The following is a 15,827-nucleotide window of genomic DNA, read 5'->3' as shown; positions in this document are numbered from 1 at the left end:
TCATCTTATTTGGTTTGATGTGGGGTTTTAGGTGGAGTCAGAGGAGAGGGAGTGGGAGCGCTCCTGTCAAGAATTAGAGCCATTTGGTAAACACATTTTTATTGTTGCCATATAGAATCTTTACGATGAGCAATCAAATGGTTAATATTTCAACATTCTCAGCTCATTTGGAAACTTCCAAGGTATGCTTATACATATCTGTCCATGGGGAACTCTTTGAGTGGTGGTGTACTTTCCCTTAAGGTTAAGTGGTATTTTTACTATAATTTTGTTACTCATTTATAAAATTACTTCTCAAAGCACCGCATATAGTTTGATGTAGTTTGTTAAAATATGAAATCATTGTATTCTTTTTTTCTTAACATGTATAAGATAGGGTTGTATGGCTGTCATCAGACTTTTTATTGTTTGAGGGATGGGAAAAGTATTTTTACAAAGCCATACTGATACCAAGAGACCTGAGCTTCCATTAAATTCAGACAAATAAACATTCTGACAGCTTTTTCAAATGATGTAGAACAGTAGCAAATGTATTATTTTTTCTTTATGGTCTTGAGCAACATCTTTTCCTCTGCCTTTTTGTTTCCGGTCTTATGAATAACATTGACTGTCTTTTAACAGGATATCTGTGGGTTCAATTAAAGTAATGCAGTAAAGTCTTTGCAAAAAAAAAGTATGTTTCTTGTCTATATAAATAGATTTGCAGAGTAACTCATTAGCTATTGGCATAAGAAATAGATGAATCGCCACCAAGACATATTCCTTTATCTAAGTATAGCTTAGCTCAGCGCTTATTTAATGCAATATTCATTTATCTGGGTGATGGAATAAAGGACATTTTCCTTTTTGGTAATGAACATCTGTGTCTTTAATGAGTGGCATGGGTACAATTAGGTAGTATGCATGGGGAAAGGGGGAATTAAAGCTTAAGATATGCTCGGCAACAAAAAACTTTTCATATATAAATGGTGTGTTTCTTAAGGTCTAATAGCTGATGTCCTTGGGAAAATGTTTATTTTGGGTAACTGGTAGCCATACTTGGTAAACATGCCAGTGTAGTATACCATATGACAGTTTGCACTCTGAGACTGTATATGTATGCTGCCGATGCCTGCAAAAGCCACATGCATGTGTAGACACCTGGCACTCCAGCATAGCTGGCATTAGGAAGTATATATTGTGTACCCTCTCCCTCGTATCCATTTAGCCCCTTTACAATCCATCACAAATGCTACTGTCAGATGTGTTTTCCTCACCATAACCCCTCTGTCAGTCTCTTCACTTGCTGTCTCTGCTGATTCATTTTAAGTCATGACTCTTGTTTTCAAAGCTCTTCATAATGGTTCCACTACCTACATCCGCTCCCTCATCTCAAAATCTACTCCCACCCGGACTTTCCACTCATCTGATGCTCTATCGTCTGCCCTGAGCTCTCATTTCTAGTTCTCATGCACAATAGCAAGACTTTTCAAGGGCTGCTCTTACCTGGGATGCTTTTGCCCAGCCTATCCATCTTTCCTGCCTCTTGGCTCTTCAAACAACCCCTCAAGGCCCACTTCCTTAGGGATGCCAATGAACATACACCATTAACACCCTTCCCCCCCATCTTCCTTTAGCTCACCTTCCCTAGTTCCTCTCCTGCCCTCGGAGAAGACTCTTTCACCGTTTGCATAATTCACCTTAACTCCCTCTAGATTGTAAACTCATTTGCCGAGGGCCCTCCGTACCTCTTGTTTCTGTACGTTATGTTATGCATTGTTTACGTTGTATATCTCTGCTGAATATGATGTTGCTATATGCACCAATAAATAATAATATAAACCAAACAATGCTTGGACAACAAGAAAGACAGGTTTGCCCGAAAACCATTTGGCTGTTCTTCATGACTGGAAATGTAAAAAACACAGTTATGGTTTAGTAAGTTAAATTGCCGTGCTAATATTTTCCTAATATGTATTCCTAATGAGTATTTATTCATAAGGTCATTGTTTATTATTATCTTGCCTTTATGTTTGATTTACTTTCTTATTCTAACCCTGCTTGGCATAGCCAGAACGTCTTGTTTCTTGAATATTGTGTGATGCTCTTTTGTTTGTGCTAAAATAATGTTTGTTATTGTGCTTAACTTGTGTATCCAGGGGTTACAAATATATAAAAAAAAATATACATAAAAATTAAAAACATTAGTCGGGTATGTCCCAAATGGGTACTCCATAGAAAAATGGAATAGAATAGCATGCAAAAAATGTTACTTGGTCTCACAAAAAAGTTATTTTGGCCATTTTTTTCGTCAGCGTATTATAGACAAACTTATTTTTCTATTTGTGATGGTGAATTATTGGCGATATTAATAATTCTCAGTATATATTTCTAATAATAATATTTATTTTGCTTATTTGTTACTTTTAAATGTTTCAGATCATTCAACTAGTTTTAATAGAAGACAAAGAGAACATGACAAATATGCAACAAAAATAAATTGGGTAGGGGCAAATACGTTAGTGAAATTATTAAATATCTTGGCAAAAACAAGGAAACTTGGCAGGTTGTTAGGCAGGAATTTCCGTAAATCTGGGTTTCTTGTGAAGGTGTGTTCTTGATTCTCTGCTCTGGGATTCCATATTAGGAGACATATTTTTTCCCTTGGAGGGCTGCGGCACAGATGCATCTAATTTGTTTTCTCATCTTTTTGAAGTGTAACCTCTTCATAAAAATATAGAAACATAAAATGTGTGTGTAGAGAAAACAAGGTCGGGGAAATCCAACGAGCCAGGTAGCCATGACTCCTCTATTTTTATATCTACCGCTTAACTCTGTTTCGTTTCATGTCTGTTTCTACCCAGTTCTTAAAACTTTGTCTATCTGGGCTGTCGATCAGTTCTCCGTCGACCTCTTTTTCACGATTGCTGTGCTAGACAACAAATGTATATGATGTGAAAAAGAAGTCCGATGAACACCGCAGTTGTGTGCAAAAAAACACAGAAAAGATAACGTTGTTTGTTAAATGTGAGTCCAGCATCCCAATAAGCGTCTGTTCTATTCAATGTACCCTCAAAAGTGTCTCCTCTAAAGGTTTTAGACCCAGCGAGGCAGCCACAGAAGGTGATGGTGAGAAGGTGGAGGTACCTGGTTTGGAAGTGAATTATATTTAGGTGTATTTATATTACGAGGATGAAGCAGGTTATGAAATCCTTATCTGATTGAAATAATGCTTTTTTTGGTATGGTTTTCTTTTTCTTTTTTTTGTCGCCCTGATTTCTCCTGAGGTCCAATTGAGACTCATGAGGCCCAAAGCTATTTCTAGTAGTTGAATGCCCAAAACTTTCCAGGGGTAATTCTTTAATCATGCCTTTTGGTTTTTGCTGTGAACACTTTTGTATTTGACACAGAACCAGCCCCTGATAGGTTGCTGCCATTGAAACTGGAAAAACATCAAAAAGCTTCGGTGATTATTTTCCTGTGATTCATAGCTAAGAATCGAATGGCAGATTTGCTTACATTTATTTGCTTAGCCTACTAAGAGAAGTCGTTATTCAGTGGAACTGCACTTTTAAGTGTTATTACTCACCTTATTATTGTGGTTCCTTTTTAAGGCTTAAGAAGCTTTTAGGCTTTATGTTACAGTAAATAGCTGTAAATATGTAGAAAGTAACGTCAGACAGAGAACTCCTTGGGAGTACTTATGAGTAATGGCATCGGGTTTCCTTCTATACATTGCAGACAGTCTTAATGCGTTTTTGAAGTTTCAAATTCCCTAATGAAACTACGGTAGTCAGCCGAGACAACACGTAATAGAGTGTGAACGACTGCTTGTAAAAATCCTAATATTTTTGTCATTGTAGTTGTCAGAAACAAACATGTGTAATATGTTATTTTTTTTAAAAAAATCTCCGAAGAGGGTGAAAGGTGTGTGTGTGTGTGTGTTTTTTTTTTTCTAGTATCATATTTGCTTCGGAATTCAAGAAGTTTGATTCTTGCAGCATAACTTTAATCATTCCTAATTAGGGAATTGAAAATTAATTAGTAGGTCATGTGACGAGTAGATATGGCGCTACAATATAAGCAGAATGGAAGCCTATTCTTTAAGACCCCCAACATTGTGGCAGATAAAGATTGGGGGTCCCCACTAGTCTGTGAGGCCCCCCTTAGGCATTGTCTTAGGGATGAGGTACTGATTCCTTAAAGTAATAACCCGATAGTGTATGTCTTACAAAACAAACTTATCAGAAATGTTGTGTTGCTTTGTTTTTCTGTAATTATACCTTTCGCCACTTAGATTACAGATGAGCCTCATTACTTAAATGTTTTTGCTTAGAGACGCTAATAACCTGGAGCCGCTTTTATTGCCAACAACCCTTTTACTGAATAAACACTTATGTTACATGAATGCATCATATAAGCATCTTTATTGGCCGAGTCAAAACGTACTTGCGTATACTTTACTCTTATAAAGTACATACTTATGTCTGATAAATGACTTTACTGTCGATCTTCTGACATTTTCAGGTTCATGTTATGTTTACCCTCTGACATAGTTGGTGTGATACAGAACAAAATATTGGTTTTCAAACGTCTCCTGTAATCGTTTTGTTTGCTTAACTGGGATTCAAAGACAACTCGGTTTTCCCCTGTTAAAAAAAGTGTAATATGAGAGTCTGTAATTACCCAACAATCTAGGTAGAGCATTTAGAAGGGAACCTTCTGCTGTATGAAAACCCCTTAGCCACTGGCGGCAGGTGGCGGTCATTAGTAGATCTTGGAAGATGGACGCAAGTGGATAGTTTCCAGCAAAACTGCTGAGTAATGGCGGTTTAAAACATTTGCCCAGTAGATGATAGTTTCATCCTTGGAACCTTGATTGAGAATGGTTTAATTTGTGGCTTTAGGGTTAATGTTTACATTCTGCCAGTTAACCATTTAATTCGTGGGCACTGTGGGGTGGAGGCCCCTTGACCTATTAGCATCCAAATTGAAGCTTTATTTATTTTCTTCTAAATCCCATAGACTGGCGTATTTTATGTACCCTTCTGCTGGATGGCTAGTGTTGCAGGGTTTCGTTTCTCTGAGAGGTAGGTTACACGCTATGACCTGATGATATGTCCCAAATCAAATTACAGGATATGTAATTTTTAACTGCAATTCCGGTTTGCTCCGTGTGATTTATCAGAAACCTTTTAGAATGGTTTAGTTCTTCTACACTTTGGCATCCAAATCAGGATGTCGAGAACATAACATGATGAATGAATTTTGACGCTGCCAGTGCTGCAGATGTGTGTCTAAAAAAAAAATCTACTCCCTTCCCATATGCTTGGCGGCAAACAGATGTTTTCTGTCTCACAGTTGCTCACATTTAAAAATTCTTACAGCAAATGTCAGCTGCTCCTTAAAACATGACAGCAATATTACACAGCCGCATACAGTGTATATATTGGAAAAGGCTAATAGAAGTGTTTTTCCTAAAATGCACATTTATAAAAAAAAAAAAAAAAAAAAATCGCTTCGTAGAGAAAGCAAAATGGCTAACCCCAGTGTATTCATTTCTTTAACATTATGCCTATTAACCATTTTTAGTAAATCTGTGTCCAGGATAGTGTTGACATCTAATTGTTAGATTATCTATGCGCAATACTATGCTGACCAAAAATTATCTGCCATAGCTCACACTTTGCAACTTTTTTCTATTAGCCTAAGCACCTATTGAAAATAACTTTATTTTTTTTTTCTACACGTTCAATAGCCAGTATTTCTTATGCATTTAATTCAAGCAATAAAAAGATTAGCACTTTATGCAAACCATTTTGCAAGCGTAAAATGAAAAAGGGTTTTCTGTCCTAAAATCGCTTGTTAAAACCCACGATACCTCCTTACAGAGAGCCACGTCAATTAAACAAGTGTTACTGTAGCAAAAATGTTACCTGGAATGTAGAAATACGGTGCTTTTTTTTTGTTTTTAATCACTTGGTTACGTGAATAGCTAACAGTAAAACCTATGAAGTCGCCTAAAAAGCCCCAGCAATGTGGGGGTCGCACCCGCAGCAAGTATTCCCCCTTGGCCATTGGAAACATTTGAAGCTATGCTACTTTAGATCTGTTTTTGTGCATTGTGATAATATTTTACAGAGCTATGAAATTAAAATAATATTAAAGAAACAATCTAAAGCAATTCGGCAGTCCAGTTAATTCAACTAATAATCTATTCTTCTGTAGATTTATTTTTCTCAGCAGCAATATTTACTGGCTGTAATTAAGTGGATTTCAGAGCTCTAATTATAATAATAGATTTCATTTTTGCAGTGTATGTAAAATTGTATTAACTATATAGTCAGTGTGTGTGTGTGTGTGTGTGTGTGTGTGTGTGTATATATATATATATATATGTATATATGTGTGTAGATATATATATATACATAAATACAGACATGCATATAGTCCAATACTCTTGCACTCACTACAAACATATTCAGAAACTGCCCAGGTGCTACTACTGCCAAATATATGGAAATCCATATACAATCCAGAACAAGTGCGCACTCAGGTCTTAGAGATATGCCCCTGGTTTGGTGGCCAGGGACCTGCACCAAAAGGCCTAGGCCACGTATATATAATATGTCAGTTTTCCTAGAATGTTTGTGGAGTCAATAAGACACATGAATACCAGACTAGCTAACTATGTGTCTCTCTTAAAACAATCAGCGTTTAGCTATTAAACAATACGTTTAATAATGAATGATTCCTAATTTAACATTACGACATAAAGCATGAACAATAATTGCCTCGCAGTATAGAGTATGAATAATGGGATAAATGTTCCGCACACTGAATGTTTTATGGCTTATTGACATGATAAAGAACATTGAGGTCAAGAAATCCATATCTATCTTGTCTTTATGGAAGCAGAAGGTCAAGAAGGTAATGGTAAAAGCCCAGGACTATTACTTGTTTGTTCTACTTTTTTTTCTAGTAAAATAACACTATATATACCGGTGTACCGGTGTATATATAATCCTTTTTTTTTTTAAAGCTTGAATTATTATTCTGAATAATTTAACACAATTTCATACAGCAGTTAATCACTGCTTTCTCCTACAGAGGAATCAAAGCCTTTCCAAATATTTTTTTTTTCTGTGTTGCTATTAATAACGTAAAATGTAAATGTTAGAGCCTTACCTCCTAGGGTGTACTTGCCACACTTAGCTGGCCGTTAGTCACAGAGAGAAGAATAATTTGTGGCCTTGTACCCAATGCATAATAACACACAGATGCCTTCTGCAACAAGAGAAATACATTGTCTAACCTGGGGTGATGGCGGAGAAGTAGAGGCTGGGGTACCATAATTGAAGTTTAGTTTATCCCTGTGATAATTTAGTACATTTATGTAGTATCGTCAAGAGGGTAAAAACATTTTATGTGAAATGTTAAATGTGCTAAGCCCACCAAATGTTCCTTACAACGTGTCATAAACAGTGACGTGTTTCTGGTGACAGATCCAGAGGCTGCTGTGCCGATATTCTTTGGAGAGGAAGTGATTAGAGGTTTTGTTACCCCATGGGTGCCTAGGATAAAAACGCTAGTCATCAAAGAGTCCTTCCCTTATAGAACAGGAAACCGCAAATCAACATGTGCCTAACAAGCCCATGAATGAAGTAACTGCTGCATGTGTTGGTTAAATGCGGAAGATACTTTATTAAGTAGGTCATCGGTGACAATTTACCGAAATATTGCTTTTTTTGGCTTGTCTTTTTAGTAGTCAAATATTCTGTAGACATACGTGATTTTAGTTACATTTAGTGTTCTAATTATATAGCACCATTCAATTGTACGGTAATGTTTAAGAATCATAAAAATGGACACAGCAGACTCATTCTGTCTCTAACAGGGCCGTCTGATAGTGTAACTGCGGCTGACGTCTGGAAATGCACGCTGCGTTTTTAAGCTCACATAGCATGCGACCGGGCACATCCAGCCAGTGGCCGCACACTACAGGACCCGGTTTGCCACTGGAGCGGCACATCGGGTGTGCGTATGGTCCTGTTAGGCCAGCGGCCCACTGGACATTTGTCCAAAGTGTCAGATGACCAGTCCAGGCCTGGTCTCCAACAATTACCGGTATTTTTAATTAGTTCCAGCACAGGTATCTTTTGAGACCATCATCTAATTACAAAGTGCAACATAATCTTTATTTTAATACTGAAATTATGATAAAATGAAAAAAATATTGAGCTTTTTAATCTCAGTAAACATTCTGCCTTATATTTACCTATGGTATTTTGAGTAGTGAAATGTATAAATATCCCCAGGAATAACGTTGGCTGTGAAATCTTGTATTGAGAACACATTGGCTAATTAATTTATGAAATCCATCGATGTTGAAGAACTATGTATTGTAATAAAAAAAATGTTGGAAGCTTAGATTACAGGCTCCCAGTCCCTTCGCTAAACCTCCTTCAATTCTTATAATCAAGCTGCTACTTGTGCTAATGCAATTTAATATAAAAAAAAATAATACATTTTTTAAATGCCTTTTCATTATGCTACAGAACAAAAAGCTGTAGAATTTGTTTTCCAACTTGGTGCTTGGGGGTTATTTATCATATAATGTTACCTGGATCCTAATTTGCATCATTTGTAAAGCAATGGGCAGATAATAAATTGCATGTAATTGCACGCAGACTATTTCTTTGTTTCCTCGCGATCAGAAAAGCAGAGTAGCCAAGGAATTTCTCCAAGGATGTCCTGTCACAAAATGGTACGTTTCAAAATAAGACGTCTCATCTCGGGCTGCGTCTCTATTTTCTATGATAATTTTAGCCTTCTAACATTCATATATAAACATAGAGTACATTAAAACCGGGACCGGTTTTCTATCTTTGATATCTACCAAGGGTATAGCCAGTGGATTCTCTACAAATTATGCTAGAGATTGTTTCTAGCCGCACACTTTCTCTGTATAGCTAATGTCGCAAGTCACCAGCAGGAAGATCTGCTCAACAGTACAACAGAAACTAACAGAGGTAACTTTTATGTTAAGTGAACCGTCCAGTCCCGATGTATTACTGCACGTAAACAGTACAAGCATTCGTATTGAAATTAAAGAACAAATTAATAATAAAAAATAGCCTTCTGTCTCATTTAACCCCTCTACTGAAACTGGTTAGTATAAGCAAAAGGTATACGTCCTGCATATGCTCGGTAGCAGCCAATCACGTGTATGCTTACACAATATGGGTGTTTTGCAAGCATACATGCAGTTGGCTGCATTGAGTCATTTGAGAGTCCTACTGAGCATGTGCAAGAAGTGTACCTACAAATGCTTCCTTCTTTTGGTAGAAGCGGCTGGGGGAGGAGCTAAATGAGACATAACACTCATTGCTAAACTCCAGTAACTAAAGAATGCATTCACCAATTTCATGCAGTAAAATGCATTGGCGCCTACACAAAGTGGATTTCTATGTGCATGAAGTATGATAACAGAGCTAGGGCGGACCTTTTTTAATAAAATGGGGGCATAAAGAGAAAATATTGTTGTTGTGTTGTATATCTGTGTAAGAAGTATGATCAGGGATCATCTGGAAAGTCTTCTGATAGCAATGCTGAATATTTATGTATATTAAATATTTACGTGTGTAAATATATATTTTTTTTTTACCCTTATTCCATCTGTCAGCATTATTCCATAGATTTAATTTACTGAATAGCAAAATTAAATATTTGGGAAAGTGACAGATCCACTTTAATAAATAGTCTTGAATGGCATATTTATACTTGCCGTTGTATATTTGCTTTATGCATATGCTTAGAAATCTTTTTTTATTATTTAATTTTAATGGTAATCTAACAGTTCTTCCTACACAGCGGTATGGTAGACCATACAATCAGTCCTGATCTCTAATGAAAATTTACCAGAAATGGACCTTACAAGAACTCTATAATCTCTGCCCCAAAACAGTCAGCATTGCATCGCTTGTGAATCCAAGGCAGCACTCAGATTTCACGTGGTTGCTGACAATAATAGCCACCAGATAGTGTTTACAGTAAAAAGTAAATCAAACTTTCCGTTAATGCCGCATTACACTAATGTGTACCACAGAATATTTCAATTATATATATTTTTCCCATTCAAACACTCTATATTCCATTTGCAGTATTAGTCATTCATCGGGTTTTACTTTGCGTTAACCTATGGAAACTTATTGATAATTATGTGTTACCGGACATAGGTTGAATTAGTAATGTATGCATATCTACTCCTTAGGACACATAGAATAGTAAAGCAAGAACTATGGCATTTTATGTTAATCTTCTTTGGCATTTGCTCGAAGCAAAGGATGAGAATTCTTTCCAGTGTAGACACGAAATAACCATTTACAAAATATATAAATTTCAGAAAAAGTGCAGAAAATACCTTTAAGGCACAACCATGACCTTTCAAGACAGAAAACCCTTAATATAATAAGCAGAATTTGTGAAACGTTCCAAATAATTACAAATAATTTCCCTAATTGTCCTCATTGTCCAGCCTCCAACATTAGAACATAATATATTCCAGTAATCATCAAAATTGCTCTTCCTTATTGGCTTCAGAAATCGTTAAAGATGAGGAGGGGATAGGTTTGTGTGTCTCCCAAACGCAAATGTAGGTAGGTTGGTAACAATTTCTAAGATTCATAAAGATCATGTTCATTTCCCCGGGTGTTGGCACTGGAATAATCTTTCCATTCATTAAGGCATTCATTCCGTGACTTTTCTTTCAGGATTTTCATAGTTTAAGTAATGTTAATTTATACTCAAGGAAATATTTAGTCAACAAGATGATGACTGGTAGCTTTGCCATTTTATTAGACATAAGTCATAGTTTTAATAATAGGCCAATTAGCCAGGGCAGAACAGGTGTTAAAATAGCAATCGTTAATTGATATTAACTAATTTGTGTTGACAGAAATGGGGGCAAAACAGCACTAGAAGTCACATGTTGCTGTATGATTGCGCAACATTTTGTGGGGTTGGCCTTGAATTTTACTGCAATGACTTCAAGATAATCTTGAGTTGGCATATACTGTACATCTGACTGTTCATCCACAGTTCTGTGGCCAGTAATGTGTTAATTAGATTTAATGGCTTGAATGTCAGAAGCCTTTGGAAGCAGTCGGTGATGTCATGAATAAACAAGCTTTGATGCTGATCTATCACCTCTATGGCTCAGACAGAACAAGAATAGACGGTTGTCTTCACTGCCCTGTGTCTGCTACATTATTTATCTTCTGAATTTATAGTGACAGCGTGTTTTGTTCACTTTAAAGCAAGTGTTATTAAAATGTAAGTAGCAGACAGTTGGTGTCCTGCCATCAACAGAATAAAAATGAGGACCTGTTATCAACGTGACATTTTCATGTCACCAGTCAAGCTCTTTAACATGCACGAGGTTCTATGCAGAGATTATTGGCTTTACTCTGACAATAGTGTATGGTGCCTGTACGTTCTGAGCACTTGCTCAATTGTGGAGCCTATTGGAGTCAATGCCAGTTAGCCAAATACTCGGTCTTACCAGGATGTATTTCAGAATTGCTTCTGATGTTGCCAGTATGTTTGTTGTGCATTAATTATTACTTGTAATTTCATATTCCACTAGATGATGCATATTTAACAAAGCATATATTGGCTTTGCTAGCCCCACACGCTGCAAAATGTCTGCCATTTAGCGAGCTTGAAGATTTCTTTTTTGTTTGAAAGGAGACCCTGATGGTTTTTGCATGGAGAAGCCACCTTAGAAATATGAGATGGGAATGTTCAGCTGGACCAATCTGTAATTAGTGCTTAATTACTTTACTTGCACATTTGTGATATTATTTAAATGAAGTTGTGTAATGTTATTTTAAATAGACAATTTTATTAGTTATTCATATAAATTATAATTTTTTTCTTTATGTGGAGGTTATTCTGTGTGTAATAGGCATATAATGAGCTCCCGCGATGAACTGCTGGAAGTTTTCTGTTGCAGAACAAAGTGTAACCCATTAAAGCAATTTACCTGATGAGTTATTCTTAAATTAGTTTTTAAAACCATCAAGCTTTGATTTCTTGCCTTTTATTCTCACATCACTGTTCTGTTACAATACTGCTCCTTCTTTTCAAACTGCATCAAGCTTTGAAGTATGTAAAATAGAAAAGTCAGTCTGGTTGAATTGTGTGCAGGTGTTGGGGGGGAAAAAAAGACACTTTCAGCATATGGTAAGTGAGATCTTGAATCAGATCGGTCTACCAGGTAGTGAGTTTGGATGTTGGATACAAAGTGTACGTCTCCTTTGTAGCTTTAAGAATGGAAGCTTTCAAGGAAGTTCTTAATTATTCTGTGACATTATATTGTAACTTTTTTTTTTTTCATGCAGCTCTTTCAAAAAGACCACAGCCATATCTCTGTCATCATTCTCCAACTTTCTAATGCCACAGAACTTGGTGGATTTCTGTTATTTCTTTAATTCTGCTAATTATTAAATAATTCCGGGGCTTTGGAATTTTAAGAATCGGTGATCTTTAAATAGATATATCCTTATATATTATCACATATACTATGTTTATAGCACACATGCCAGGTTGACAGGTCTCCTTTAACGCAATCCTATAACGGATGACTGCACACACTTTTCTGCTTTGATTTTCGCATAATACTGGAGGACGGCATTTAATAAGATCAATCGTTTTGTTTGCTCTGTTAGCGAGCTAATAAAATAACTTAATTCTAGTTCTAGTGTATAAATGTATTAGGGGATGATTCATCACATCCACGCAGTTCACTAGATTACAGATATATGTGACCAGAGGTCGTCTTAAACTGATGACACAACACGTTTTTAATTGGTTTTGGTAGGAGGACATGGTACCTGCACTGTGCAGTAGAGTGCAAATGACTGCAATAAATTATCATCTAGTGTTACAGATCTGTTATCAGAATTGAGTAATAGTTCTAACCCTTCAACATAGTACGGTAATTTCATTTGGGGGAAAAAAAAGACAAGTTCACCTTGCTGGTAATCCAGAAGACAACCAAAAAACCCTCATTGAAGTCATTTCCGATTGTGCCTCAAAGAAGGAAAAAATTATTTTAGTCTCCAAGATGGCAACCTGATTACTTACTGGATCCACAAGCTATAACTAATCATGTCATTATAAGTAATTATATTCCTGTATATTCGTCTTTGCTAATTAGTCATCAAGGCCATAATTTAAGGCATCTATCACATTTGGTAGCACAGCGTCTAAGAGAGAGGAAGAGAGAGAAATTCCTTTCTTCAGGTTTGAATGAGTGATGTCCAGTCCTTTACGTAGTCCAATTAATGATCAGGTCACCTGAGAGTAGCTGGAGTTGTCCCCTGTGTATTTGTGTAATGCTGCCCTGTCCCCTCGAAGAGGTATTTTTTGTAATGTAAACAAATTTAACTTCTCTAGCCTCTTCATAATTAAGGGGTCCCATTTCGTATTAATTCTGTTAATAAGCCTGCCTCTGGACTTTTTCAAGCTCCATAATGTCTGCTGCCCAGACTTACACTGCTTGTTTAATTTGAATGCCAGATGTGTAAACAACTCATTTGCCATTTATTGGCGTTCTGCATTTTATTTTGTAAATTAGCTATTTTATGGGCTTCCTCTATCTTACTCTGTCTGTTTGAAAAGGGAAATGACCTCTAAGTATATGCGAGATAGTTTGGGTCGGTGATTATATACTTTAAGATGAGGAGGAGTATCATGTTAAGTAATGTGCTGGGAATGTTTACGGATTTCTTGTTGCCAGAGAACTGCACTTTAATTAGCATAAACAAAAAAATTCAACACAAATATGAGACACACAGACATAATTACGTTCGTAATTAGTGGTTCTCGGCTCTTTTTCCTTTGGCCTTTTTCCTTTCAATGGCCGCATTGTTGTTCTGATCTCTACACAATCTCCATCGTACCTGCCTAAAGACACTTATACACAGTACGTCTGAGGGGTGTGTTAGTGTGCGTTGTTCATGTGAGTATGTCTGTGTGTACAGAGGCGTACCTAGAAACCACGGGGGCCCTGGTGCGAAAATTGCCCCCCACCTTCCAGCTAGTATGGGCCATCATTGCAATTATGCATATGTTTTTATATTTATTTCTCCGAGCGTCCCTCAAATTATTATTATTACATTTACTGTAGGGGAATGCATGTTAGATTCTTTTTTTTGTACTTAGGAAGTTGCAAATAAAAATGAAGTAATACATCCGGATCCAGGAAGAATTTTCATTTGATATTAGAGAATAGTTATACCCTTATTTGGTCTATATAGATTTTGGTTTTCCCAACAATTATAAGTAGACCTGGAGAAATTTCTATCATCTGATTAGCTCGTGCTAGTTTTGCTATAATACCAGGAATCAAACTTTCAACAAATAAACTGCCGTAGTATTTTACATTCTCAGCCCCTAAGCTACAGAAGGATTTGTTGTATGACTTTGATGCTTGAGTAGGTTAATCTGTGTTTGTAAAAATGTCAGGTTTTCCCAATGCCTGGCAGTAGTAATTTTAGAAATATTTATGATCTCATTTATTTAGAAGAGAATCTTCTAGTGCCTTACAGCTTAACCGATAATTTAAAAATATGACATACATCTTGAGCATTATAATTGTGGTTGCAACCTTTTGCTGACCTGCTTCCTGGACACTCTTCGCTCCCATCCTCTCCTTTTTTCTTTTCCCATCTCTCCTTTTCTTATTCCACTTTTCTTTACTATCTCTCTTCCATCTCATATACTTTCACTCATCCCCCCCTTTTCTCTGTCCCTCTAATTTCAGTATCCCTCCCTTTCACTTTTTTCCTTCTCTTTTCTATTGTCTCCATCTACTATCTTCTCCCGTCACTTTTTCTGTCTTATAGTCGCATTGCTTCTTTCTTGTCTCATTCATCTATTTTCTCTTTGCTCTCCTCTCTCCTTTTTCTCTTCTCTCCTTTCACTCACCTTTCTTTTTTCTTTTCTTTTTCTCTTTACACAACAAAATGCCCATTTTTACACCCCGAGGAGCATCCTTTCAAAGAATGTCTAGGAAATGGCTCTGCAAAATGTGGTAAACCTAATGGCATATCACCTACATTTACACCATCTTCCAGTGAGTATTGTGTGGCTGTTTTACAGCCTTTGTGACCCTGAGAATTTCTGTGCCCTGCAACGTACAGTGAGGTACAAATACCAGATTATCAAATCCTGTTAATCTATGTAATTTTTTTTTATTTTGCCATTTACATCTCTAGCAGTAGCATAACTAGTGTGTAGAGTATCTTTTATGCTTTATCCTATATCTTTTAGAGAACACTGAAAACCCCAAGGATCTGTGCTTTGATGGGTAAACATCTTGTAGATACATCTTGCTCTTTGATGTAGAAAAATTGCATTTCATGGGAATCGCAGTTTCTTCTTAACTGTGTCATTTCTTTCATTCTGTCTTGATCCCTATTTTTTGCTCACATGGCCTTGTCGTTGATTGGCGTTATTGTTATGTTTCTATTTTTAAATAAGTGTGTGTGTGTGTGCGTGCGTATATGCGGTAAACCTGGACAGGTAATGCCCTATTTTTGTATTCTAAGCTGTATAAAAACTGCTTAATCTCCATGGCAATGGATTCCCACACTGAAATCCCATGGCTAGGGCATTTTCTTCTGTTTTGTGCCTCTCGGCACTCCATTTACAAATTCTATTAATATTTCTGCAGGTTGTCACTATTTTTAGCCATGCTGTGTTTCTGCTGGCAACCATATAGCTTGGAATAAACTGTGTCAATCCTCATTCTTTTTATTAAGTTCAGTTTGCAGGTTAAT

The 15,827-nt window shown here is 36.6% G+C and overlaps 1 protein-coding gene across 1 annotated transcript in view; it reads left to right on the top strand.

Annotated features, from left to right (window-relative positions):
* Nucleotides 1-15,827, top strand: part of OSBPL3 (oxysterol binding protein like 3) — a 70,772-nt gene that overhangs the window by 21,739 nt on the left and 33,206 nt on the right. The gene's annotated exons all lie outside the window — the stretch shown is intronic.

The sequence above is a fragment of the Spea bombifrons genome, chromosome 5 (assembly GCF_027358695.1).
Source record: "Spea bombifrons isolate aSpeBom1 chromosome 5, aSpeBom1.2.pri, whole genome shotgun sequence".
NCBI lineage: Eukaryota > Metazoa > Chordata > Amphibia > Anura > Pelobatidae > Spea > Spea bombifrons.
Note: the sequence above shows the minus strand (reverse complement) of the source record. Positions and strands in the feature narration are given on the sequence as shown.